Raw genomic sequence first — 26,721 nt, 5'->3', positions numbered from 1 at the left:
ATGATCTGCTTATCTGTTCTCCATTTTTCATTTGGATGAAATAATAGCTGCATGAATCATGACAGCAGACAAGATAGAGGAGAGCAGGAGGCGGGGTTACCAATCTACTCGCTCTGGAGAGCAGAGTTCGCTGCTTTTAGATGTTGTCTCCAAAGTCTCCAGTAGCAGAAAAAAAGCTCTAGATTTGGCGCTAGGAGCTTTTTAGAAATCAAAGTGCTAGAGGGGTCTGAAAAGTGGCTAAATATAGCGACTAAAGCGCTAAGTTAGCAGCACTGCTCTTTGCATCGCTTGTTTTCTAATGGTTTGCTGCTGTCTGTTTGGACCTTTCTGAACATGTGCAGCAAATGGACTGATCCAATATGGTGGACACTGAAGGGGGGGGGCTGAGACACACTTAATATTATAAGCATTCTGATGGCATTTTAGTGAAAGGATTTTTATCAAAAACATAATTAATGTGCAGAAATAAGTAACAGCTGTATTACCATTCATGTAAAAGGAGTTTTATGAGGCCCCCAGGAAGTTGGGGCCCCAGGCACCTGCCTAGTTTTGCCTAATTATAAATCCGCCCTGCGTACAGAGGAATAATATTCTCTCTCTGCATTTAACCCATCCCCTTGGGGAGCAGTGGGCTGCCATTGTGCGGCCCCCGGGGAGCAGTGAGGGGTTAAGGGTCTCTGCTCAGGGACCCAGAGGCTGTGGAAGTGGGGCTCAAACTCAGAACCTCAGGATTCCAAGCACAATGCTCCAACCACTAAGAGATATGGCATCTTCAGTTTTCCCACATTTTTTACGTCACACTAAAATAAACTGACATTTAATCAGATAGATCTTCACAGAGAAGCGCAGCATCAGGGAGTGCAACTAAAAGCTTGTATGGTTTTACTTTTCTTCCTATAGATAAACATCTGAAGGGCTTCTTGGTGTTTGGGATATTAGAGGCATGGCTCTGAATTTGACTTAACCACGAAAATGGACCCGCAGGGCAACCATGTATAAATATTAGTGCGCATGCCCAACATTTCGTCGCTTATTTTTGCTTTGGCACCACAGCGCCACTTACAGGCCTGGCATACATTTGCAGCGTTTTCATGCATTCGTGTGGACGCTCACATTTATTTTACGTCTCCGTCTTTACGGCAAACGTTTTGGAAAATATCAGCGCTTCGTGTTCGTTTTGACTTCGTGTGGACGGGGCCCTAGGCTTTGTGTCATTGTGACACTTAGAGGATTACCCTTTATTTAACTTTTCATATCTATTATGACTTGGGGTGGGCATTTATCAGATCACTGTTATTGTGATAGATTTCTACTCATGATGGACACTTTTATTTAGAGACTAAACAATTAATTAGAAACAGTAATGATAAAACATTCAAGATTGGTGAATTATTTTCAATTCAGTTTATAAATATAGTGCCGATTCCTCTCAAGGAACTTTACAGAGACATTTCAACCAGATCATACTTGGGCTGAAAGAGTTTGCCAAAAATCAAAATTGCGATTACTTTGAACCAATTTTTATTGCGATAATCCTTAGGACTAAGAACAAGCATATCGATGTTTTCCTCTCCAAGGTTTCAGTTTTTTAATAAGCCTGTTTGTCCAGAGTCTAGTGCTGCAGGACTTTACTGTAAAATTTGCACAAACAAGTTTTTCTACTATAATGCATTAATCTAGGCGCTAGCTAAAACTCTCTTTCCTTCTCTGCGGCGGTATACCCCCTTTAATCATATTACCGCCACCTAACGGGGCAGAAGGAGAAATTTTTGGTATTACTCATGTTAAATGTATTGTGACTAAAACTGCCTCTGCAATTTGTAAATTGCATTTTTTAAAATTGTGATTATATCGCAAATTGCACTTAATTGCCCAGCCCTAGATCGTAGGGTTGTTGTCACGATACTAAACTTTTCAACTCGATACCGATACTAAGGGAAATATTCGATACTCTGTACCATTTTCGATACTACAAGGATAAAAACAAAGACTCCAAAATTCTACAGAAATATTTTCATTAATAAATAAAATACAATAAATAAATACAATAAAGGTTGTATGCTGTGCAGAATATTAAGCAAGCTTGATAAAAACGTATAAAATTAAAATTAAGCGTTCCTTCCTTGGCTATGCTTTGCATACATAGCAATGAGGCTAGCCAAACTGGTTAAGAAACAAAAATAATTCTCAGCAGCTGCATCTCTTACAAAAAAAAAGTCTGAAACTGAAAAGTGCACAGAATTATTCAATCACACAGTGTTCTGAAATTGCATTTTCCTCTATTCTGCACTTTAGATGAATGACTGCTTAGGTGCCACTGGTGGTGGCACTGTATCGATACTTTTGAAAATGAGTATCGTATCCGGATACAACATTTCAGTATCAATACTTTTGACAACCCTACTAGATCGTATAGTCAGATTGGTTCAAAGTTTTCTATCTAAAGAAATCCCGGCTGATTGCATCGATTCACTGACTCTTCAGCAATCCCTCAGACCAAGCATGCATGTAGCGACAGTAGAGAGGAAAACTCCCTTTTAGCAGGAAGAAACCTCCAGCAAAAGACAAAGCATGATGCTGCCTTCACCGTGCTTTACCGTAGGGATCGTCTGTTTGGGGGTCATGTATTTCTCTCTACACATAGAGAATAGAATAGATTTTAAGGTTCTTTTATTAACTTGTAAGGTCTGAAATGGATTAGCTCCTCCTTATCTTAGAGATCTTTTTAAATTCCAGTCTGTGTTGAGAAATCTACGTTCAAATAATCAACCATTACTGACAGTTCCTCGGACTCGACAAGAGGAAAGGAGTTATTGCTCCAATTCCGTGGAACCCTTTACCGCTTAAAATAAACCCGCCCACAGCCTGGATTATTTTAAATCGCTTCTTAAAACTTATTTTTATTCTTCGGCTTTTATTTGAAGCAGTGATTCACACTCTGTTTCATTAACTGGTGTTGTTTTCTTTCTTGTAAAGCACTTTGGTGCAATTTTATACCTGTTTTTAAAGTGCTATATAAATAAATTTGACATTGACATTTTGCAAAGGGGCCAAAAATATCCAAATTCACATACATAAATCGACGTAAAACAAACTTCTTATGGCTCTCTTTCAAAAACAGGCAATTTTACAAGCTAACCATGGGCTTTTAGAATCTTTAGATGTTTCTCCAATATTTCATTGTTTCCTTGATTTTACTCAGTCTATTGTCACAGGACTTTTATGTGAAAAAGCTTCTTACTTCCAGTCGCCTGCATTGATCTGTGCGCTTCCTGAAATCCTCTCGTATCTTCTGTGCAGCGACAAAAGCCCCTTTTTCAACGCATTACCAGCTGGAGAGAGAAAGTTGTCTTACTCCTGTTAAATTTAGTTCGACCAAAAATCAACACTGCTGCAATTTTACACACTAACCATGGGCTTGTCGAATCTTTTGATGTTTCTCTCCAAGAAGTAATTGTTTCTGTGATTTTAAAAGCTATTCTATTGTCACAAGACTTTTATGTGAAGAAGCTTCTTACTTCCAGTCGCCTGCATTGATCTGTGCGCTTTCTGCAATCCTCTCGTATCTTCTGTGCAGCGACAAAAAGCCTTTTTCAACATATTGCTGCCCGGAGAGAGAAAGTTGTCTTACTCCTGTTACATTTAACTCAACCAAAAATCAACACCGCTGTAATTTCACAATTGCATTTTGTTCAGTTTTAATCATATTGTTAATGCAGTTAATATACCAGCCTTTGTTCCACTACCTTAAAAAATAAAAAACTATAGTGCGATCCGTTCCAGTTGTGTGAGCTGATTGTTCCATAAACACAGCAGATCTCTGCTAATCTTCCAAACTTTCCTTCGGCCTTTTAGATTCTTCTCTGATTAATGCTGATATTGTCTCTCAGTGAAACACATGGGCGGCCATGTTCATGTACGTTTTTTCTGTCTTTATTTATTCTTTGTAATCATGAGTTTAATAGAACGGTGCTTTCCCACATCTTCACTAATGTTCTCCAGTAAACCTGGAGGCTCGTTACAGATCGGTCAAATTTATGCTAATAGCAGTACCTCAGAAGACAACTGGTTGCATTCAATTTTTTTTCTAGATGCAACAAAAATACTTTTATCTGTAGAGATTTTTGAATACTGTATAATTTACCAATAATGTATTTCTTTATATTGGTTGAATGCATTGGATGTGTTGGTTGTGAGGTATTGGGTTTAGCGGTGCGCCTGTATAAGGTGCAGATCAGGAATATGTTTAACCTTCCTTTGTTTGTTACCAGCTCAGCTGTGTGAGCGTGCCCTATCAGCAGTCTCCAACACTGAAAAGTGCTTGCACCACCCTAGCTAAACTTGATTTTATCCTTCAGTGTTTCCTGATTGCAGTTCAGATTATTCAGGGTTTATTCATTGTTTACTCTTCGTAATAACTTGTTTACATTGTGAATTAGATGAATTGAAATAAAGCATAGTACCCATGAAAGCATCTTTAGGAGCAATATTTCCACCTCAGCTCTTTGCTGTATAATACCTCCAGAAGGGCTGCAGACTGAATGCTCACGCCGGCCGTTCACCATTACATTTTCCCCTTTTTAACCTCACGCACACACCGCCTCCCTCTTTTGTAACGCTAGAAGTACTTTTCACTCCTTCTAGATTTTTTTTCTTCTTTGAGAAATCCAACAGTGATGGTGAAATGTTGTGTGGCTGTGTGAGTCTGCTGTTTTCTTCACATCTGACCCAGAGGGGTTTGGTTCAGTCTCATGACTATCCAGCCTTTCTGCAGTGCTCCGGTGTTGTTCAGAAGAAAATGATACAGTCTCCCCTTTCTCCTATTTAACTGTCTTCATTGGCATTTAAAAATGCACATTCATGGAAGATGATTTAATTTCCAATAAAGTTCTTAAAGCGTTTGTATTTGAAGTTCTTGGATGATAACAGAACCGAGCTCGGCACAGTTAAAGGAATAGTACACCCAAAACATGATTAGCCTTCATTTTCTACTCACCCCCATGCTGAACAACACTCTGGAGTACTTTTTTGATATCTCAAATGCATCTGGAGATCTGGGAGGGTTCTTGCTGTCTGCTGACATTCAAATAATGGAGGTCTATGGCGCCCGAGGCAGAAAGGTCCATAAAAGTCCACAAAAAACGTGTCAATATTCCTCTATACTGCTCGTCCAATGTATTCCAAGTGTCCTGAGTGGGTAGCGTCCATAATTTACTCGAAACGAAGTCATTTAGAATGTTTTTAGAGCATAAACAGTAGTGTATAGGATTTCCTAAAAGCGCTCGCCTGCGCGTTCACGACGCTACGGAAGCCGGCAGACCAAACCAGATGAAAGTGCGCATTCAGCGTCTGCTCTGCCGATAATGCAAGCGTAGAAGAAGAAATGTGCTGTTTACCTGTGCAAAGAAAGAAACAACGAAAGAAAAATGTCTGAGGACTTCAGTGTTGAGGAAGAGCATGAGTTCTTTGCCGAGCTGAATGCGCACTTTCGTCTGGTTTGGTCTGCCGCAGTTTCCGTAGACTCGTGAACGCGCTTTCAGGAAATCCTATACACTACTGTTTATTAGGGTTGTCAAGATACTAAACTTTTCAACTCGATACCGATACTAAGGGAAATATTCGATACTCGATACCATTTTCGATACAACAAGGATAAAAACAAAGACTCCAAAATTCAACAGAAATATTTTCATTAATAAATAAAATACAATAAATAAACACAATAAAGGTTGTATGCTGTGCATAATATTATGCAAGCTTGATAAAAAACTTATAAAATTAAAATTAAGTGTTCCTTCCTTGCTATGCTTTGCACACATAACAATGACACTAGCCAAACCAGTTAAGAAACAAAAATAAGTCTCAGCAGCTGCACCTCTTACAAAAAAAAAGTCTGAAACCGAAAAGAGCACAGAATTATTCAATCACACAGTGTTCTGAAAGTGCATTGTCCTCTATTCTGCACTTTAGATGAATGACTGCTTAGGTGCCACTGGTGACGGCACTGTATCGATACTTTTAAAAACGAGTATTGTATCCGGATACAACATTTCAGTATCGATACTTTTTTGAGTTTCGATACTTTTGACAACCCTACTGTTTATGCTCTAAAAACATTCTAAATGACTTTGTTTCGAGTAAATTATGGACGCTACCCACTCAGGACACTTGGAATACATTGGACGAGCAGTATGGAGGAATATTGACACGTTTTTTGTGGACTTTCATGGACCTTTCTGCCTCGGGCGCCATAGACCTCCATTATTTGAATGTCAGCAGACAGCAAGAAGCCTCCCAGATCTCCAGATGCATTTGAGATATCAAAAAAGTACTCCAGAGTGTTGTTCAGCATGGGGGTGAGTAGAAAATGAAGGCTAATCATGTTTTGGGTGTACTATTCCTTTAACTGATCCAAGCTCGGTCTGAACTCGGCACGGATCGGTTTCAGAGGGGTAGCGGAAATGGGACAATATTTACATTTGTCTGTTAGGCTTCATTCAGAATCTTATATCAGTAAAGTGAGAGACCCACCTGCTTGATTATTTATTTATTTCTTTATTTAATCAGGACAGAGCACATTAATGAACAATCTTATACTCCTGTACAGATTGTAAATGAGCCAGATTGTAGCATAGTTGCAAATTTCCATCTGTCATCCTTAGGCAGAAGGACAAACATCACAAGATCACATAATTCAATATCAGACAAAACACAGAGACACACGTTCAGACAATGACATTACAACAATAAAGTTGGTGAGTGAATGACTGGGAACTCTTAAGACACTGTTTAAGGTGCTTTTTAAATGTGCAATAAGTGGGACATTCCCTGATGTTTGTTAGGAGGCTGTTCCAGAAGTGACCCCCCCCCCCCCCCCCCCCTGACTGAGAGAACCGTTTGTCCAAAAGTTGTTCTTCTGTGGAGGATCTCTAGATCTCCTCTGGAGGAGGCTCTGGTGTAAATACGTCTGCCAGGTCTAATGTAGATAGAAAGTGGATGTGGGGCTAATCCATTCAGAACTTGGTAAATTAAAACACTATTTTTAAACTGAATACAATATTCAAAATTGAGCATATTATATTTTTACAAAATATTACACTGGTGGGATGACGGGCTTTTAATCAAAGATTTTTAAAGATTTTTTTGAATAATATTTCTATTGGTTTTAAAATTTTGTAATGACAATAATGACAAGAAATAAACCTTCTGGTGAATCAACTTCTAATTGATCAATAAACAATGGGCACCCTGATGCCTAGCTGCTAACGTTGCTACTAGAGGTGTAACAACATATTGATTAAATAATTATTGGCTCAGATGTTAAGTCAAAACATTCATCCCTATCCTATCCTATCCTCATCTTTAAGATATTTCTTTATTTTGAAATTCAAAAGGCACAGCACTACAGTAATGGTTGGAACTAAGGCTGCAACTAATAATCGATTAATCAAAGGTTCCTTAAAGAAGATTTTTTTTATGGAATTAAAACAGGTGAAACTAAAACACTTCCATTTGAGGAGTTCTGGATAGAGTACATTGACAGACAAAAAGTTTATTTGTTTTCTCTTTTTTTACAATCTTGGTATAACTACTTCTCTAAGTGTCTTGCTCCTTCAGCTAAAGGCACGTTTAACACTCTCTATACTTCAGTTAACGATTAACTGATTATTAAATTAGTTGCAGATTATTCCAATAATGGATTAGTCATGATTAATCCGATTAATTGTTTCAATGTAGGTTGAATTAATTTTTTTGTAATCCGAAGAAAGCTGTATAGGGCTGAAACGAATGATACATTTCCTAATGGATGCATCTGTGTATTGTTTCTTTTCTTTTTTTTTTTGGTTAATAATTTGATGGTAAACGTTCTGTAGAAAATATTTTTTTAGCAATTTAGACGAGCGGAAACTAAAACATTTTCACCTGAATTCTGAATAGAGCATATCAACGGTCAATATATTTAATATATTTTGGTATCATCACCTAAAAGTACGTTTTAGAATCTATAAATTACACTTAAAAAGGAATCGATTACTAAATTAGGTGACAGTTTTTTTTTTATTATTTGTATTTGGTTAATCACGATAATCTGATGAAAGTTTTCTGTATTTGATTCAAATCCACAGCTTGGAAATAAAATGGTCCGATCATATTAATTTCTTTTTCCGTTGATATCAGTGTAAATGTTAAACTGGCAGGTGACATCACACCGTATCGACCATAGACGTGTGAACGGAACCAGAATCGTATTGTGACAGACTTAGTGATGTGGGCAACCATCGAATTGTCATTGAACAAATCGTTAAAATGTTTTATCGTATAAAGTTGGTGATTTTAATGGCTCGCAGTTGCATAACGTTTCCACCTGCAACACATTAGCAGTTTGTTGGGAGACTAAGAATCTCTGATAGGATTATCACTGGTGCAGCTTTTGTTAAACCTTTTGAATCTTGTGGGATTTTATGCTGAAGGCAGTTTCATCCTGTCTGTCCTGCTGGTTTCAGTGTCCTGGAATCAGATCCGTTTACCTCAAACACGCATTTGGATGAGAATTTGGATGATCTCTTTATGCTGATGACATACTAGTATTTAATACTGATCCTTAGAACTTGATTCATGTTTTATAATTGATTACTAAACTGTACGGCCTTCTTCCTGGATGCACATTTAGCTGGAATAACCTAGAGGTTCTACCAGTGGTTTATTCATGTGTAAATCCTGATTGTTTGACCTTTAGGTGTTTATCCTCTGATCACCTCACATGTTGAAGATATATTGATAGATTTTAAAATAACAATCAGTAATAATCAGTTTAGGATTTTTGTCCTGCCATCTTGGAAAGGAAAAAGTTTTTTTTTTTTTGGTAAATTTTACAATGACTGCAATAATTAATGTTAACAGAACAACAGAATCTGCAGAAACAGGAAGAATAGCAATGAAAAGCCGCATGCAGGCAGCTTTAATGGCCATACTGCACACATTTACACTGTGTTTGATATTCTTTATTATTCACTATTATTCACATTTTTCATAATATAGGAAGGTTTGCAAATTTGTGAAATATTTTAGTATTTGAGGGCTATTTTGAGTTATTTCATTGTGAATCCCAGAACAATAAGACCACGAGGGTTTACTGTAGGGCTCCTTAGGAGTTTTTAATGGAGCAGATTGACAGATGATAAATATTTAGATCTTAAATTCAAAGACATGATTTACAGACTCTAACTATTAATCGATTACTAATATAGATGACAATTATTTCAATAATTGATTTATTGCAATTAATCTGATTGTTTCAGTGATAATTTAAGGTTTAATTAGATCAGTATGATTCACTTTTCTGGGCCTTTTAGATCTTTGCTCAATCCTTATCAGAGCATTTAATTGTATTAGTTTCATTTATTTTTTTACAGCTAGAGTTTAGATTCTGACCATTTTGAGTATTTAATAAATCTAGAAAACCAAGTAGAAGTATAATATTGTCTGGAAAAAATCTTTATTTTAGATAAGGTGATATTATTTGCTCAGCATCCAGCTCCCTTCCTCCCCTTTGCTTTCCAACCGTTTTCCATCCTTAATTATGTTCCTAAATTGATTTTCTTCCGTTCTTTTCTACATTTCTTCTTTTTTTCCCTTCTCAGTTCCTGCCTTCTTCCTTTCTGGCTCCGATTTTATGTCCATTTAGTTTCCCCCTCAGGGTTTATGGAGTGTTTTGGGAATTTTGGATCCGTTCCTACGGTTCCTGTCCTTGACAGATACATCTGCTGTAAATCCTCAGTAAACCTGGATATTTATCCATTAAATGGCTCTGCTTAGCCATTGCCTGGGAACATTAGCTGTGTAGGAACGCTGTAACTACAGTTTCTGTGTAATGTAATCAGAGTAGTGGCGAGTTAGAGAAACCATCCACTGGTAGCCACCTCCTCTTAATCCCAGCGTTGCCTAATGAGCAGGCCCATCTCTGTCCCAGGTCTGCAAATGTGATTAGTTGGGGATTACATCCATGTATGTGTGAAATAAAACTCCCCTCTCAGAGTCAGAGCCGTTTGTTTACAGGAGAGCGGGATAAAGCCGCGGCGGGCGTCTGCGTCATCCACTGCCGGCCGGCCCTGCTTCTCTTTCTCTCTCCCAGATTATGTTGCATTACATCACGCTCCCCGGAAGACGTGTTTTTAACATGTTTTTAGCTCCTGCACGCATGAACGGGTTAGTGAACGAGCTATCTTCATGTTTGGTGCTAAAGATAGTCTGCAAGCCTTTTTCAGTCTGTGTCAACCTTCATCTCTGCATGACCTCCAATCGGGGCTGGAGCTCTGTTGCCACGGTAACTTTATGCGTGAGTCTGGCACATCCATTCAGCACAGATGGAACTGTGAAGTCACATGTCGTCACAGTCTCTGTGTTGTTGTATTTTTCCTTTGATGCACGTCTCGTCCGTTAACACGTCTCTAGTGCGAAAGCAAAGGGGCGTCTTTCTTTGCCCTCTAATGTCGACTCCACAGAGACATCCGACATCTCTGGGGCTGCAGAGAGGAGGAAGCACAGTCTGCAGCGTTGCTCAGGTTGTTTCTGAACACCAACTAAAAACGATGTAGGGTTTGATAAGGGCTGTGTAACAGGCCCCTAATGCATCAGGGAGTAGGTTGGAGTGGGTGTCGTAGATGCCTGGTTTGGCTAGCACCTGATTAGCTGTGAGCATGACTGGGTGCAAACGTGTAGCAAGAAGATAAGAGGGAGGGATAATGCAGGATTTCACCTCTCAAATCTCAGAGGCTTGCACCACGTTGCTATGTTGAGACTGAGCTACTTGCCTTTTTACTCACTACGCCGATAGAGGAAGTAACGCTGCACCGGCTCTCGCCTTATTGTGTGTTGGTGTGCATTTGCCATGTGGTTCCTGTTGTGTTGTAATCACAGCTACTGTTTAGGAGAAGTAGAGGCCATAGAGAGCTGAGAGCATGCACAGAGGTTCAGGCGGGGTCGATGGGCAGCCATGCACACACTGATTATAAAAAAGAAAAAAAGATTCCTGAAGCTTTGATTTAAACGGCTTTATTTCCTGCATTGCTTTTATAAAATTCAGCTGGGATTAGGAGGGATGTAACCCTCCATTTAAGGACTTTTATTCTCATTATAGATAAATACGTATTCAACACAAGGCACAGTTACCGACAGGCTTTCCTTAGAAGATGGATGAATGGATGAATGGATGGATGGACTTCCTTTAGATTTACTCTGACACACTGATCCCTGCTGGGGTGCCCAGGGGCGTCGGTGCCCATCTCCAGCTGTCTATGGGTGAGAGGCGGGGTCCACCTTGGACAGGTCTCCAGTCCTTCCCGGGGCGACACAGAGACATGTTATTCAGGGGTATTGGGGTAAAGGGGTTTAAATTAATAGACACGAGTTTTGAATTGTATGTTTGCTTATATTTAAAAAAACAACCAAAAAAGAGCTGGAACATTGACTCTACACGGGTCTTCATATTAGAGCAAGTGTGAAGGGAATTTGTTTGACTCTACAAATAGAAAGCATTTATAAACGGGTGGAAATGAGCATAAACAGACAGATGCCTCACCCTTCCACTTCCTCTGCTCATTGTCCCCGATCCTCCGCTTTGTATCCGACATCCGGCGGGTCCGTTCTAACCTCGCTGCATGCGGCCTCATCTATCCGTCTCTGAGCGCTTTGACTCGACTTGGAGCCGGGACACGGCTATGTCATGGAAATCCGTGAACTCTTGGCTGCTCTGCTGCCAAAGACAATACATCACGCTCAGACGTGGCATTCTCTTCTCTCCTCCTTTTTTCCTTCCTCGGCTCCACAACGTCTTTGCTTTTGCACATTTGACCCTTTAAGACGCTTCACTGTGAGGATCAACCTCGTCTTTCAGATGTCAGATTTAGCTAAATTCTCCTAGATTAGCTCTGATAAGTGATTGGCAGATTAAATACAGATGATTCTGAATTTTCTTTTTTTTTTTCCCTTTACAGTAAATTCATCAAAGCTAACAAATCAACTCATAAGTTGTAAACGCTCTCTTATCGGTTGATTAAATCATGCATGAATGTTTTGACAGTTGGACAGAATAACCATGTCCTTTTTTTTTTTTCAATTTGAAATCAAAATTACCTCTATTAGATGATCTGCAGGATTTGTTTGTGTTTTCTATTGAACCTCAAAGAAAAAATAAAATTGAGAAAGCTTAAAAAAAGCCTGACTGTGTAGCTCTAACTCACTGATTCTTCAGCTGTTTATCTTTGCATCTTTGAAAGTCCAAGTTTTGTGCTGTGAAAAAGTATTTGCCCCGTACAGGAACGTTTTCTCAGATAAACAAACACAGTTAGCGATCAAAGATGGCCTAAATGAATACTAAAAGTGCTTTTTAAAATATTGATTTATTTTGACAGGACCTGTGGTTAGATGTTAAAGCGTTCACTCTCAAACTAGAAGCTCATGGGTTCAAACGCCACAGAAGTAGATTTTCTGTTTGGAGGGAGCGGCGGCTTAGTTGTTAGAGCATAGAGCTTGGAAATCCTGAGGTTCTGAGTTCGAGTCCCGCTCCCACAGACTGCCACCCTGGGTCTCTAAGCAAGGCCCTTAACTCCACACTGCTCCCTGGGTGCCGCACCATGGCAGCCCGCTGCTCCTCAAGGGGAGGGGTTAAATGCAGAGGTTAATTTCTCCAATATGAGATCAATAAAGTTATTTTATCAAAAGATGGAAATGAAACCAAAGCTCCAACTAATGACACTTTTAGCCTATAATTCAACTAATTTAATGAGACATTTTGCCTGATCAGCAAACCTTAAGGTAAAGATGACAGACAAAATTCTTCTTGACATTGAGTCGACTTTAATGCTAGAATAAAAAGTAACTCCAATCATGTTGGCTGATAATGAAGGTGTGTCCGGCACCTTGATGCAGTTCCAAAAATTAGTAGGATATTAATATATATATAGGGCTGCAAATAACGATTATTGTGCAAATTGATTCATCTGTTGATGATTATTATGGTTAAATGATTAATTATCCAATAGCCAATGGTTCCTTAAAGAAGATTTTAGCAGAATTAAACCAGGCGAAACTAAAACTTTTCCACTTGAGGTGTTCTGGATAGAGAATACTGACAGACAGAATTTTTTTTTAAACTTAAATGCAAAATTCTTATACATCTTTGTAAAATTTTTACATAATTACTGCTCTAAGTAGGTCCACCAGCTAAAAACAATTATTTCAATAATCTATTAATCCAAATGTTTCAGCAATTATCTAGAGAGATGGATAATTGGAATCATCCAAACTAGATAGGAGCCATAAGTTATTATAAAAACTATAATTGTTTTTTCTTTCTTTTTTTTACCTTTGTATAGACAAACAACTAGTAGTTCCTGTTTATTAATGTAGTGTTCAGCTGCTTTAAGTCTGATCTGAAATGTTTGGACATTTCTCCAAGAATCCTTTTGGTTTTGGGAATGGAATAAATTGTCTTCCTGCCTGAAAAAGACCGAGATTAATATTTATTGTTGACCAAATTCCCATGTATCTGTCTGTTTTGTGACCTCCTGGATGAGTCATCGTTAAGTTTTTGGAGTAATCCTGTTGGGTCTACAGCCGCATGTTTTCTCTATTTGTGGTTTATGGCTCTAACAGTTGTTAATCCAACCTGGAAAACCTTTGAATCCTGTTTTTTGACCAATAGATGTCAATGTTTTGTTACTCATCGATTCTTTAGATCGCGTTTGGGTTATATTATTTAGCTAATTTGATGGTGCCAGTGAGCTTCTATAGCTTCTGCCTTTCATAAAGGATTAAAAATTGCATTTTGCGATTTGTTTTTAAATATTCGATTCTGAAATATTAACTGGGTATGAAATGTTAAAACAGGCTTTTGTCTAGAAAACGGTTCCTGCTCATAGTGAATGGTCACGATTCACAAGACAGGCCGAGTTGTTCCTGCGATTCTTAAAGGGTCCATTCAGACTTCTGTGACTGAAACGCATTTCCTGTCGCCTGGGAGGCTTTCCCATAGGTCAGGTCTTGACTTGCAGACCCCAGACTTGTACACACATGCCTGCAGGAAGACAACTGTCAGTGTGGGAATGAAGTCACCAAAGGCACCGATTTTTAAAGAGTCTTGCATTTCTTTCTCCAAACGAGTCTGAGGATATAGAATCTCATTTGAAGCGGTTTTAAAGTCTAGTATTACTGAGCTAACTTATTCTTTTCAGATGAAAGGGGAAGAAAAACTTGACTGACAGGCTACCTTTGTTTTGGAGAAGACATTGTGAACCCAGCCAAAGTTGCCGGACTTGGAAGGATTACGTGAAAAAAGGAAAGCAAAGGTGACATTTGTACCTGTAGCTTTGTCTGTGATATTTATAATGAAAAGATGAATGCGTAGCTCCACATGCAACCTGTCTGCTCCTGTCCTCAGAGGGGAAGCCAGAGGAGGCAGAGGAAATGCAGGCTCTGGGTTTCTGTAGTTTTAGAGGAGGATCCGAACAAGAACGGGGGCTCGTTTGGGGGGAGAGCTGGGAGGATGAGGAAGAAGAGCCAAAGGGGGGGAGGGGAATAAAGCTGTACAGCTGTTTCTCTGCTCTCAGCTGTTGCTCCTCTTCTTGGAGGCAGACTGGCTTTCTCTGTGTCTCAGACTCACGTCCTCGCCCTGACTGGGAGAAGAAGCACACTGTGTGATATTGTTCTGAGCTCGGAGGGAAGATGAAAGCTTCGGCCTCCTCCTGCTGCTATCTGATGGGAATTGTAACTCCTTCTCCATATTAGTAAGCGGGGGCGTTCAGGGCCACATATGGAAGCAGGTCTTCCTGTCTTTGTCCTGTTTCCCTCTTTCTCCGTCATGAAGGCAGATTCAGCCTTTCCTTCCCTCAGATCATCTGGATGATCTTGATTTCTGTCTGTGTGATCAGAGGCTCGGTGTGTGTGTGAATGTTTTAGAGCTCATTCTGGTTCCCGTGGAGATCACAGGTGTTCGGCGTTGGTCTGTCTTCGTTTTCACCCTCTTGTTCTGCTTCGTTGTCGGTGTAGCGGTGGAACCAGGGCTGTACCATGTTAGGGGAAGTGAGGCGTGCAGCGAGCGCAGCCTCTCTCTGCATGTCAACATGTGCTAAGCTGCACATGCACCCTGTTATCTCAGTCTTGCTCAGTGAAGCAACTTCAAAGCCTCTTGGGTTTTAGGTCAAAAGTGGAAGCGAGCATTTAAACTCGTGTTCTGGTTAAAACACTAAATGTTTTTTTTGTTTTGTCATCCTATAAATATCCTTTGTCTATACATTGCTGACCCTTCACCGTTTGCAATGATAACTCTATCAAGAGTTTACCTGATAGATAGTCCAGCATGGGGCAGAACAAGATGTTGAAGTGGATGAAAAGGTTTTTATAAATAAGCGTGGCGTGTATTTATATGTTCAGCTCATCTATCGATCCTTTTATAGAACAGCTGCAGCTCCTTTACCATCTTTGCACATCCAGCGGCAACATTTTTTACCCTTCTCTGTAAAAACCAAATGTTAGCAGGTAGCTAATACTATCAAATCTCATTGTATGAAGGTTGAGACTTTGACTAGCGAGTGAAACGCATGATTCTGTGAAACACAAGCAGGAAAGCATCCTGACAACATGAAGCTGCCGGCACCATGTTGGATGAGCTGCAGCTTCTTCTTCCACATGCTTTCTTTGACCTCGATGTGAGCTGGAAGAAACTTCTTACTGGGCTTTTCTATTGGAAACAGATGCTAAAAGCACAGCGGATAGTTATTTTTCCTCCTAAGCTGACAGAGTCGTCTTGATTACCTTTTCAAGTTAATTTCTGTGACTTCAAAAGTTTGCAATTCGGGTTTTTCAATGCGACCAACAATCGCAAGTTTTTTGACTTGTATGTTTTCCTCTGTGCTCACCATAAGGATATCAGTTCTTCCAACCCAAATAAAGCGCATCAGTGCAGCCTGACGGGTGGGAGTGAGAAAGTTAGTGACTGTGTCCAAATGTCAGCACTAACCACTATATAATGATTACGCCATTTTAGATGAGTGTCCGAACATCTAGCCCAGAGGTCACGGTTTAGTAGACTGCGGTACGGATCCGGACCCACCTGCTGGATAATCCGGACCCAACCTGATTTAAAAAATGTAAAAAAATTACCGCATCTTGTCCGACGACGGTGTCTAATTTCACTTGTGCTGCTTCTCCTGTTAATACGGTAAAGCCCTCCAGGACCAGAATACATGTGATGCATATTAGCCAATGAGCTGTCAGTCAGGGCGGTTGCCACTAGCTGCTTTTAGACACAGCAGGCAAACCTGTAGCAAGCCGGGAGGTGGGTAACGATGACGAGTAAAAGTTGAAAGAAAGTGTGGACTGCTGGAAGAACTGCGGTGAACTGGTGACAGAAAAGTGAAATGGCGTGCTCAAAGATGACCCTGCACATTTAGAGGATGTTTGGCTCAACCTGCTGCTGTGAAGCAGGATTCTCCACCATGAACAGAATCAACAATAAATCTGGATCCAGGCTCAAAATGAGCACCTTGATATGTGCTTGAGAATGGCTTAGTCTCCATTCAAACCCAGGTTTAAAGCCTTGCAGGGCAGCCTAAAGCCCACTGCCAACATTAAGACAGAAAAAATAAAGAAAAAGAACAAACACTCAGTTCAGGTGTTTGAGAAAATATGGGAATCAGGAAATTGTCTATAAACCAAACTGAATGATTTTTGTTCTGGACTTCAAAAAACATTTTAGATTTTAAAATGGGAAACATTTCTATTTTAAAATATTTTTTTATTTAAAAAGTCATCAATGTATAACATCGATGCATAAAACCTCATTTTATTTCAGCGTTAAATTCCGTTTAAATTAACAGATTATAAATAAAAATGTCTCTGGACCTTTACTGGTCTAGTGGATGAAAAGTAGTGGACTTGGAATTTCCCACAATGCCCCTTGAAAAGCAGTGATCACATGATAGTCGCTAGATTAGCAGAGATCTATCAGAATGCTTTATGAGGAGCTCTCCTAGCAAAGCATCATGGGATTTGTTGTTACAGCGGCCCGCTGTCGCCTACGGCTTTCGCTACTCGACAGCGCTGACAAATAACAAAGATGGCGCAGCCACTGTGCGGGGAGGCAGGGTTACGTGATCAACGGGGAGCGAAAAGTTGTGACCATCTGTCCAAATGGTCAGTTAACTGAGTTCACTATAAAGTCCCCGCTCTATATATAGGGCCCTATAAAATCCGTTTAATTTTTTCCCAAATTCCATTTTAATTTTTTCCCAAAATAATTTTTTTCTGTTTAAATTTTTGAAAATTCAGTTTTTCCCGTTTTATGTATGTATTTTTGTGCTTCCAATCAATGGAATGTTGACAAAACTTGCAGAACAATAGTTCACCTGACACGTAAAAGTCACGAGGGAACTGCTCGGCTCTATACTCTGGGCTTAGCGTCGTGTTTCTCATTTTTTTCGCCGAAAGCGGAGCTGGGGAGAGCCGCTTCGCCATTTTTTCAATGTTTTGATGGGGGAGGGTGAGCGGAAATGACGGAGTGGGAGGGGTCGTGTCGCCCAGTATTCCGTCCCCCGGTGTGCGTCTCCTCCCGACGGACTTTCTTCTCCCACACAAAAACAGAATTTCATTTCAAACGTAGAAATTCCGCGTTTACACTAAATTCCACTTTAATTTGCCCAATTCGGCGATTCTGTCCGCGATTCCGTGATAGCGGAAATTATAGGGCCCTATATATAGTGATTGAGGGGTTTTAGGGTTGATGTTTGGATACAGCCAGAGTCTTATTCTCATAGAATACAACAAGACCAAAATGGCAAATACGGCTGCAACTAAAGGTTATTTTGCAAAGCAAATCTGTTTAATTTTTTTTATAATCAATTATTAATCTGATAGCCAAATATTCCTTAAAGAAGATTTTTTACTAAATTAAATCAGGTTAAACTAAAAACTTTTCCACTTTAGGGATTCTGGATAGAGCATATTGACTATTTTTTTTATATTAAATGTAAAATGTTAATATATTTTTTTTATATTCTTATAATTGCTGCTCTAAATTGGTTTCTCTAATGAATAGTTTCAGCCTTATCTGCAGATGCAGTACATTTTTCAGCTGTAGTTGCAGTTCAGGGCGTCTGTGTGTCTCAGGATTAACAGTCGGTTCTTTTTGATACTGGTCTGATCTCAAACTATTAAAATGCTTTAGCTTTTAACTGAATTATGACTGTTATTGTTAGCAGTATAACAGCATTCAACATCAAATTGAAAACATTTTAGTTCATTGTGGCTGTGATAATGTTGGTAAATTCATTTTTTAATAGATCTTAAGTTAATTCCATCTTTAGGAATTATTTTGAGAATTGATTGAGGATTGGACAGTTTCAGCCTTATTTCAGTTGGTCTTATTTATTCATATCCAAATAGAGGAAACAGTCACACTTAGCAGTTATGCATTTTTTATCCTGTTTTGTCACTGCATTGACCATTTTGGTTTTTACTTGATAAGATGTAAAAAAAATAACCCAGTTCAGCAGCATTAATTGTTTCAGCGTTTGCACATCTGCTTAGAGTTTAGTATCTTAACTTGAGAGCAAACTTCTCCTGACTCTGAGCTGCGGTAGGATTTGGATGTTTTGAAAAGCCGATTCTTTGCCGTCTGTTTTCCTTTTAAAGGTCCACCAATCTCTTATACATCATAAACCCCCTCTTTGCTTTATGTTTGCGTTTAACATTAGCCTCTTTTAAAAGTTTAAAGGTTGCATTGTGTGCAGCCACAGCTGTTACACATCAGGGGTTTTTATGCAGAAACATGAAGCAGCTCTGTCCTTTTGTTTGATAGGATCAGACCTTTACATCCAGGATTTGTCAGGTTTCCGCCTGGATATTCCTACTTTTCCATGTCCGGAAATGTCATTGTTGAAGTTGGATTGTGGAAGTTTGTATGCAGGACAGTCATGTCAGGTTAGAACACGCATGTTCTGTTGAGTAAAATCTCTCTGTCTAAAGAGGAGAAGCTTGCGACCCTCGGTTAGTGATTCCATCAACTGGAAGAAACACTTTTTTAAATTGTTTTTGACAGGAAATGTAAAGAGCTGAAGTGTGCATTGGAACCAGAATAAAACCTGAAAATGTTTCTTCTTATGCAGGAATGTGGTTGGAGATATGGCATAATTCATCTAAATGATTTTTTTTGCCTTGACGTCGATTTTTAAAATTCACCGCTGTCTTAAAAGCTGAACTCTTTCATCCGTCTTCCTCTGACGTCTGGATCTGAGCTCTAGTTATTGGGTGACCTTCCAGCTGTGCGTGTTTGTCGCTCTTCCTGCCAGGTGACGCAGGATATTTGCTGTTTATGCGGCCCGTCGTGTGTTGATGTCCCGCGCGTCAGAAGCAGAGTTTTGTTTTATTCCCTTTTTCAGTTTCCCTGATGTTAAAACAGTTCACCGATAAGGAAATGTCAAGAAAACTGGAACTCTGATGCAAAAATGCAGCAAGAGCTTCAAACATTTCCAAAGAGGTTTGATATTCATACTCATTATTGCTAACATGACTCCTCTTCTCTCCTGCAAATCAACGGACCATCCAGCTTTAAGTAGTTGTTCGGAATTATTAATCTTAAATGAGACCTTGTTTGTTAAATCACTGACCGCTGTCGTATTTTAATCTTTCATCTTTCAGTCTGATTGAGATTAAATAGCAGCAGGTTTGTTTTATATTTCTTAGATTAGCGGGACTCAGGAGGACGCACAGGGCCGGCGATTGCTACAGGCGAGCTAGGCAATTGCCTAGGGCGACAAATGTGTTGGGGGCGCCCTCTAGCGTCGCCCTTAGGCTTACTTCCCATTAATCATAGAATTAGAAAAAAAAGCGAATTAAACTGGTTATGAAGCGTCCGTCAGTTTGACTTAACCTTACGTATATATAAATAGCAAAATATGAACAAATAAATATACCACCGTTTTTTTTATTTATTTTTTCACATTTAAGAGAAAATCGGAAAAGATTCTGATCACTTTTCAAGCGCCCTCCAACCCGGAAGTCGTGACGTCAATCACTGCAGCATGTACACCAATATTTTGGAATGAAATTGTAAGCAAACAGATATTAAAAGTAAAACAAGTGAAGTCTGGCACTTAACTTTTCCTCCTCCTCCTGCCGCCTCAGTCGGGCCCATCTCAATCATCCACTCAGAGTACCACTGGTTAGCGCACACAGACTTTGTAGCTTGTCCGGTCAGTTAAAAATAGTAATTGTGAAATCCGTGTTGTAATCGGAAGCATACAAGCTAGTTAGCTTGAAAAGTAAATAAAGTTTCAGACGTGCTGCGTGATGATGTGTTCAGATTGGCTCAGTAAAGCGACAATTAGGTTATCATGATGCGTTCAAGTGTAACGTAAAGAAAACGGGAAATTTTGTTTTTGGCGAGAAACATGAGTAATACAGTTGTATATTGCTCTATATATAATTAAACTACTGATGCCAACATTTATTAAAAATTACATTTAATTTAAAATACAATTATTTATTTGTTAAATATTTTCCTAATCACTAAAAACATGATGAAACTCAATCTCGCCTAGGGCAACCAAAGGGCTAGAACCGGCCCTGAGGACGCAGACCTGCAGTGTGTTGAGCTCCGGTTATTAGCAGCATAAATCACGCTGTTGATAACGGCTCACTGGATAGCATGTTAAGTCTGATGAAACTTATTTTATCTAATATTTACCGTGATGTTGCTGCTTTTCTTTATTCATTGTTTCTTATTTTCATACTTTTTTATCTGCTGTGAAATGAACTTGAATTTCAATTTCAAGCTTTGCTTTAATTTATTAATCAAGGATCAAATCAAAAAGTTACGCTATTTGTTGTGAGGATGGAGTCTATGAATAATTTCACTACATCCTGAACTTAGGGCAGCTCTTATTACCCCATTTACACTACCCTTTGAAAAACCGTACAGAGACTGGTCTGAGCTCAGTGACTGAGATAACTTGTCATGTGTGTTAATGGAAAGAAAACTGAACTGAACCGAGCTAACTGCAGACCAGTTCCGGAGGTGGGCTCGGCTCAGTTTTTCCCTGGCTTGGTTCTCTGATAACAAGAGCGCATGAACGCGTCATCTCCGTCTGGCTGCCAATCCCGATTCACACTCCATTCCAGTAGTTGGCGGTAATGCCCCTCCGGAAGCTGCTTGCCAACCAACACAAAACAGAAGAACAACTATAAACAAACAATCGAAATCTTCTCCACGCAACATTTTAAATAATGGCTTCAAAACAGCGTGGTGCAACTCCCCGCACCGGTCTCAGCATGGATCAGTTTTTCAAGGGTAAATGGGGTTTTTGTTTCCTGTCATTTTCTACTGGATGAACTGATTAATCCAGGTGAGCCTGACCTCGGTAACCATGGCCACACACACCTGGATCACTCACTTCATTAATCAGGTCATCCAGTAATGAAAGAAAGGGAAACAATAAAGCTGCTTTAAGTTCAGGATGTAGGGGTTTTGTGCATGGAGCCAATTTTAAAACACCCTGAACGTAAACGTCCCCTAAGGATACAGGATGTGCCAATATTACACCTGAAATGCTGATATTTTAAACTCACCTTGCCAATAACAGACTTTTTTTTTCCTGGATCTACTTCAGAAACCCTGCAGTCTGCTCCCTCCTGTCCTTTACAGTCAGCGTTGGTTTCTGAAACATTAAAGCGTCGTCATCATCGATATCTTTACTTTAGAATCTCCTTTGTGACAGACTTGTCAGCTGTTGGCGAATGCATAATTCTCAGATGTTTATCACAATAACAGTGTCTTATGTATTGCTTGATATGTTGGTAGAACATCTGCTGTTTAGTTATAAAGCAAATATCGGCGGAAGCCAATAGCGTGGCGATAATATGGTGCATTCTTACATCTACCAAGATACATGATGTTGCATCTTTTATTAGATGCTTAATTAAGGCTGCCTGATATTACCTCAAATCAATATCATGGTAAATTGTGCAGTTTTACCTTGATAACAATAAATGCTCGATAAATACACTCTTAAAATAATGACAGGTGCCATTTTTCATTTATTTATTGAACAAATTACATTACATATTACTTTAAATATAAAAGTCTTGCAAACATTCAAGTTTAAGCTTTCAGCAATGTCTGATTGAACAGGAGAAAAATGTTACCTGTCATTAACATTAGGGATGCACGATATAATCGGCTCCCTATCGGTATCGGCCTTAAAACTGAATATCGGACATCGGCCACCCCACCGATATTTAACCCGATATTTGATCAGCTTCTGAGTTTCTAAAGTCTAAAAACAAAAACTAAAAATACTACTTCTTCTTCTTCCTTAAAAACTTCTTTTTTACAGACTTAAAAACTTCTAAAGACGAGGGAAAAAATATTGATACATTAAAATATCCCAATATCTTCATATGCTGATATATTGCCATTTAAAAACACCATATCAATCTCTTTTACTAATGAAATATTGCTATATGTCATCGTTATGCTACGAAATCCCCCAAAAATTCACAAAATGTTGCCATATTTTTATATGTTGATATATTGACGCGGCATCAATCTATTTTACTAACAAAATCTCACAAGAATTTGCAAAATATCACGAGAGTTTGTAACAGAACGATGAAATTTCACGAGATTTTGAAAGTAAAATAGATCGATACCGCGTTTTTAAAAATCAATTTGATATCAGCATATGAAATTATATTTGAGTATATTATTTTTCAAAGTGTCAGAAATGGATAACAAAACTGCTATTTTCAATGACTACTTATTTTTGTCCAGCTTTAACATCGGTATTGATATCGGTTATCGGCTACATGAGTTTTAAAATATCGGCATATCGGATATCGGCCAATATTGTGCATCCCTAGTTAACATTTTTACTCAAAGGTAATGGAGCCTATGCTTAATTACAGTTTAATGAAAAAACATTTCAGACCAGAAGAGCGTGGCATGCATTTATATTTGGTCGAACGTTTTCATCCATCTTCTAATTAAGTCTGATTACCTTCTCCTTACAGCAGCAGGACGCAGTGATCTTAGCGATTCACTGTGGGCTGCTGAACACTGTTAACTCACCGTCTCATGTAGCGTCTTTATACCTAGGCCTGTAACAAACTGTAGTTTGGGAGAAGAAACTTCTCTCTAGAGTAATTTTCTTCCACCTGAGCTCGGTTCAGATGCATTGTTAGTTCCTCTACTTGTACAACTCTCCTTCAATTGAAATTAAGTGATTAATTGAACTGTGCTCCTCTGAGATGTTCAGGTCCTTAATTTTGTTCACTTCCAAACTTCAGATCTCTCTCCCAGGCCTTTCTGCTCTGCTCCCTGGTTTCCATGATGTTTGTTCTTTATTTTCACCAGCAAATTGAACAGCTGCATTTATACAAACCACCGGATTAATGAGTTTGATGATGTTCATTCAGAAAGCAGCTGGTTGCAGGTAACTTGATTACGGGGTAACGGAGTAAAGGGGGGTAAAGACATGTGTGCCTTTGTGCATCCTAACCGGTTTCGTTTCTGGTGTGACCCTTAGTATCACCATTAAAGCGCTCTGCAGTTGGCGGGTGAGGCGCGTACTGACGGACAGAAGCTGGGTGAGGAAAAGTGAATTTTCCTCTCCTTGTGTTTTTTTCTTGCTTACATATTTAAGCAGGAATTTTCTTAACATTTCTCAGACCATTAACTTCAGCTGAAAGCAGACTGGCTCGGGCCGCATGAGTTGCCTGTCTGCCTCGTGCCAGTCCTCAGAGGCTCATAGAGGAAGACATAGAGATCCTATCGGTTTCCTTAAACATCACTGCTCTGGCTGACTGCTCCGCTGCCCCGCATTGTTCGCCTGGCCTTTCCTCGTTAACGGTCCGTGCAAGGAATGACCGCAAACAACGGCGTCGCTGCCAGGATCGCACTTCCTCTGCTTCCTCCCCCTCCTCCTGCGTTCATCTGTCACCTTGCTCAGGTCGCCTCAGCGCTGGAGTTGAACTTGGACTGGGCTGACTGCCTGCTCCCATGTGGGCCACAAATCAAGCTGAAGGCACCACATACACACTCACTACGCAGCCCTGTTCCCACATGTGACAGCCTGCTGCTCTGAGGACCGTCCTCATGCCTCCTCTCAGAGGCTCACTGCTCTACTGACCTTTTTTGGATCATTTTAAAGAGACATGTTGTCTTTGGAAGCCAGATGTTGTTTTTTTTCTATGATTCACTGTTAGAGCTGAGCTGTGGGGTACAGATGGGATGGATGGAGGTGTTGATTAAAGGCGTTCCCTAGCTGCCTGACTGCACATACCAAGTGACTGTCACTGTGAGAGGAAGGGACAGAGCAGAGAAGCCTGGCTTCTCATTATCGCAGCATTAGGCTGCTCACATTGAGCAAAATAGAGGATGGGAGGCCAGTTTCTCTGTGCCTCCGGCTTTACTGGTTTAGCTCCAGCTGTTTGTGCCTTTCAGGTTCTTAAAGTGGAACTCACCCCATAGGAAAACAACCCCTGCCTCCCAGAAAAATGCCCTCGAGGGTCAGGGCTAAGTGTGTAGCAGCGGCGGCTGGTGAAAAATATTTTTGGTGGGGCTGATATAGCCTAGTGTATGTCTCCAACTAATCCGGAATAAGAATTCAAATAAACAATTGGACAATACATACAATTTAACAGTAATGATTTAATTTACTATATAATAACAGTAACAGTGATGATTTGGGTCACTGTGACGGGGTTCTTTGGCCTCCAAGAATCCAGGCTCAGTCGGGTTACCGGTGTTGGTGATTTATTGTGCTCAAAAACTCAAAACAGGGTGCAAAAGAAACTAAACATGTACAAGATACTCTGGGCCTCAGCCTCCCTCCAGTTACCAGCAATGTAACAAAGAAACAGAAAACAAAAATTGCCGCTTTTCTTCCCACAGCCCTCGTTAAATAGTTTAAGCCCCTCATCTCAGGCTCTCTTATTTCTGATTTCTTCTCATTAATCAGTTTTGTCCATATATTACCTCCACAAACAATTGATGTACAAAAACAAATAATTTTTACAACTTAATTCTTTTACACAGATTCATTGACTTATTCAATTACACCAAACTGGGTTTGAACCCAGCAAAGACGCAGCCAGACGGAAGATGACAAGTCCCCATAGCATAAACACGTACACACCCACACCCCCCACACACCCCGACACACACCCACACACACACACGGCTAACCCCACTGAAATATTAAGTGTGCACCCTCAATACGCCAGCAGGTAACCAGGAACAGCTTGTGTGTTTTAAGTTCATGGAGCTACTGGTCTCAGCGCGAGTGTATTGGTCCTCACAAACACAGTATAACAGGAATGTGTGTGTGGCGCGCAAAGTTAGAGAGGTTGTTTTAAGCGACGAGGTGGATTCGTCACAGTCACAATAACCATGACATGAAATGTTCATATCCTACAACAGGGATGTTCTTCTGGCAAACGGGTAGATAAATAAGGATCTCACCGAATTTGGTGGAAGCTGCATCTCGTTCGATACATTCGCCATCTTCCCTCTCACTGTTCAATGCTGGACGGTCCAGCTTTTTAAAACAGCTGAATTATCTAGAAAATGAGTTCCAGCTGTAACTTCATGCTGCTTCACTGGCTTACAGGCCGGCGTCCTGAGGGGAAGGAGTTTCTGAATATATCTCTGCTTCACTGAATATGTACATTGCCCCCAGCAAACAAGAGACCCCCCCACCCTGTAACCGATACTTGGACTTGGACTTGGACTGATGTAAGGGCTGCGCTTAGATTTCAAAGTCAGGAATTCCTCAGATAAATTAGAGCTTAAAACACATTTATAAGAAGGATGAATGGGTTCAACATCTGTAGGGGGTAAAAACCCATCATCTGACATTTTAGAGGGACTGTAAAAACTATTTGTTTTATGTGTTTACAGTTAAACTTTTCAATAAGACAACTAAAATACTATCAGTGTCAATCATTGCTATCCCTTTTCATTACAAGTGAAAACAAATCCCCCAAACATGAACAACTAATTAGCTGAACCAGTTTATACAGGGGACAATAGTTTAATATGTTTTATAGCAAACTGTGGTGACTGGTTAGAGGGACGGCTGTACGATGAGGAGGGGGTGGGGTGGGGGGGTGTGGCAGCTTTTAAATGAAAACTGTAAATAAATTAAAGGAAGAGAGTAAAGGTAAATATGTAAAGCATTTAAACATTATTAATTACTAGGGGTGTAAATAATAATCGTTTTGTATCGAAGCATCGATCCAACAGCTGACGATCCGATGCATCGATACGTCCGCAAGAGAATCCATTTTTTTTTTTTTTTTCCTCCGGTCTATTTTTATCCATTTGCTCCTGGGCGTAATTCTCCCTCCCGTGCTGCGGTGGCGCTAAACCTATTTTGCCCTCCTACCTCGCTTCCTGCTTATACTCTTACAGCAGTGTGTTGCAGGGAGCTTGATGCAGACATTTTTGATTTATGCTCAATATTGAAGCGTGGTCTGTGCTACACGCTGTGGGTCTAGATACGGCCGAGGCGGCGAGGAAGTGGGGGCGAGTTTAGTCCGATGACGGAGGGACATGAGGGCCAAAAAGAGCGGAGATCCAGGTGGAAAAAGGGTCCCAGCGTTCTCGCGCACCTCGCTCTTCTAGCGGGTCAAACTTCACGAGTTGTTTTCTGTAATTTCGATCAT

The 26,721-nt window shown here is 39.9% G+C and overlaps 1 protein-coding gene across 6 annotated transcripts in view; it reads left to right on the top strand.

Annotated features, from left to right (window-relative positions):
- Positions 1–26,721, top strand: part of ralgps2 (Ral GEF with PH domain and SH3 binding motif 2) — a 142,243-nt gene that overhangs the window by 2,032 nt on the left and 113,490 nt on the right. The window contains exon 1 of one of the 6 annotated variants that reach the window (XM_038309083.1): positions 14,680–14,783. The exons of the other annotated variants lie outside the window; for them this stretch is intronic. The gene's annotated coding sequence lies outside the window, so the exon portion shown is untranslated. Of the gene's footprint in view, positions 1–14,679; positions 14,784–26,721 lie in introns of those variants that run through there. 6 annotated transcript variants of the gene reach the window in all.

This window comes from Cyprinodon tularosa, unplaced genomic scaffold, assembly GCF_016077235.1.
Source record: "Cyprinodon tularosa strain WSP-4 unplaced genomic scaffold, ASM1607723v1 ctg656, whole genome shotgun sequence".
NCBI lineage: Eukaryota > Metazoa > Chordata > Actinopteri > Cyprinodontiformes > Cyprinodontidae > Cyprinodon > Cyprinodon tularosa.
This window is presented reverse-complemented; position numbering and strand designations above follow the sequence as displayed.